General features: G+C 40.9%; 1 pseudogene; it reads right to left on the bottom strand.

Moving 5' to 3' along the window:
• Positions 1-656: 656 nt before the first annotated feature.
• Positions 657-710, bottom strand: LOC146835128 (U7 small nuclear RNA; annotated as a pseudogene).
• Between the last annotated feature and the right edge of the window lie 662 nt (positions 711-1,372).

Here is a 1,372-nt window from a genome sequence, read left to right as displayed (position 1 = left end):
ATTGTGGCCGCGAGAAACTGATAACAGAAGCAGACAAGGAACACGCATTTCTAAATGCAGGAAAACATGCTACAACGAAGAAATGGAGGGAAAGTAAGTGGCACACACAGAAGCCAGGAAAGAGAGGGTGCGGGATGCCCCTTTTAAGCTTATATTAAAAACAATAGCTTCACAAGAACAGCTGTGCACGTAAAACATAAAAGTGCCCGGGTGCTCTAACTCGTGGTCAGTTAAGTGCTCATGTCACTAGCTTCACTGTTTCTTCAGCATGTGGGCCCAGGGCCCGCTACTTGACAAAGTGCAAGTCTGTTTTGTTGAACTTTAAGCTCTTTGTAATCATTTATTTATCTCTGGAGAGACAACTTCTCACAAAGCATTCTACTTAGAAGCAAATCTAGAATGGAGCTAACCTGGACTAAAACAAGGTAAAACTGTGCAATTGTCGGCAAACGACGAACCTCGTAGGTCTCGTTTGATTTACAGTATCATTTCAATCAAACTCTACCGTTCATTTAACAAGTAAGCTGTACCTATAAGATACATCTAAATAATTCGCTATACTCCGCATTTAAAATTACAGCATAGTTTTTAAATATTTTATGCTATGAAAACACAAAATTCAAACTTATCTCGATATCTTTCTTTATCAACGAATGGTGGGCTCCTCTATAAGAAGAACCTGCTGGACAAATAGTAAAGAGCTATCTTGTTAGCAAACGACACAGCAATTCAGTTCCTAGTGCTAAGTAACACCTAGTTCTGTTAGGCCGTGATTTCCATATTCACTTTCATTAACATGGGGAGGAGTCAAAGATCTGGTAGCACTCATAGAAGATAATATAAACAATGTGAGCCAGAAATACGAAGAAAAGAAGTTGTTGACATGGCACAGAAAATATGCAAATATTAGTACTGCGGCCACGCCCTGCCTGAAATTTGACCAAACACCTCACTGGCTAGAATGGCTCGCCATTTCTTTCGATGTCACTGGAATGAGAGGCGTGGCGTCCATGCTGGATCGGGTTCAAAGACGAATAACCGGGCAGATATTTTGCTAACAAGCGGCCATGACAGATTGGGGTAAAATGTTTGAAGCGCTTTTTTTTCCGTCCAACTACCAGCTACTCTCGTCAGTCTGTCCAATTTAATTTTGTTTTTACCAGGAGGGTTCAGGTTCAGGACAGCTATAAGGCGGCATTCAGCACATGGCCCTACTATTAAGTCCTAACCGTACTTTATCCTTGATTATTTCCACATCAATTACTATTTAAAAGAACAGATGCAATTTCTCCGTATCCTAAATGAAGGTTTACTTTACAGCCTCTATAGTTTGCGCCAGGCCCTGATGAGCCCCACTGACTCATACTTAAAT

Source organism: Triturus cristatus, chromosome 4_2 (genome assembly GCF_964204655.1).
Source record: "Triturus cristatus chromosome 4_2, aTriCri1.1, whole genome shotgun sequence".
NCBI lineage: Eukaryota > Metazoa > Chordata > Amphibia > Caudata > Salamandridae > Triturus > Triturus cristatus.
The sequence above is the reverse complement of the archived record's forward strand: the minus strand, read 5'-3'. Positions and strand labels throughout refer to the sequence as shown.